The sequence below is a fragment of the Petaurus breviceps genome, unplaced genomic scaffold (genome assembly GCF_028583685.1).
Source record: "Petaurus breviceps papuanus isolate PSGF00001 unplaced genomic scaffold, PetGlider_PUasm1.0 118, whole genome shotgun sequence".
NCBI classification, from domain to species: domain Eukaryota; kingdom Metazoa; phylum Chordata; class Mammalia; order Diprotodontia; family Petauridae; genus Petaurus; species Petaurus breviceps.
Window position 1 is genome coordinate 14,275,408 of NW_027185616.1, and position 849 is coordinate 14,276,256.

An 849-nucleotide genomic window follows, 5' to 3' on the forward strand; every position below is an offset into this window, starting at 1 on the left:
AATCAAAAGAAAAATTGTTTAGGTTGGGAGTGGTGGTGGAGGGGTTGGGTAGGATAACTTGTGAAAGGCTGTCAGTTGGATGATATGTACTTGATCATGGCTTCAGAGGGCAGAACTGGGTCCACGGATAGAGACTAAAGAGGCAGACTGAAGCTTAATTTAAGGGAAAACTTCCAAATAATTAGAGTAATCCAAAAATTGGAATGGACTGACTTGAAATAGTGATTACTCCATCACTCCAGGCAGAAGCTGGATGACCACTTGATTACATAGAAGGTATTCCTCTTCTTGAACAGGTTAGACTAAATGAGTTCTGGAAGTCTAGCTTCTCCAAATTTAAGACTTCAGCATTACGTCTGAACATGCAACTGTGACGTGTCATGCCTGGGTTTGGCCTCTAAGGCTTCCAGACTGATACATGATCACCAGGTGTAACTTGATCACACTATTCAACTCCCTGCTAAGAATATGTGTGAAGTTTTAGAGAAATCTGAATAAGATCAATAAAGTAAACCTTCACTCTGCTATGCAGTTTGGATATATGTGCATACACATAGATTCCAGGTGGAGGTAAGAAAAGACTTCCTAACAATTAGATTGCCTTGGGAATTAATGGATTTCCTCTTAATGAGAAGTAATTCTTTTTCCTTTGGACAAATCTTTATTGAGGATTTTCTAAAATGGAAATTACGTGAACTTTGGTTCCTAAGTATTTTATCACTATTCACTGAAACAATGACTACAATTTTTTCATAAAATGTATTTTTAAAAGTCAAGAGTACCAGGTAGTTTCAGTTCTTGGAAGTAGCTTTATTGTGACCACACAAAGCTTAATTTTTTTTTTTCCCA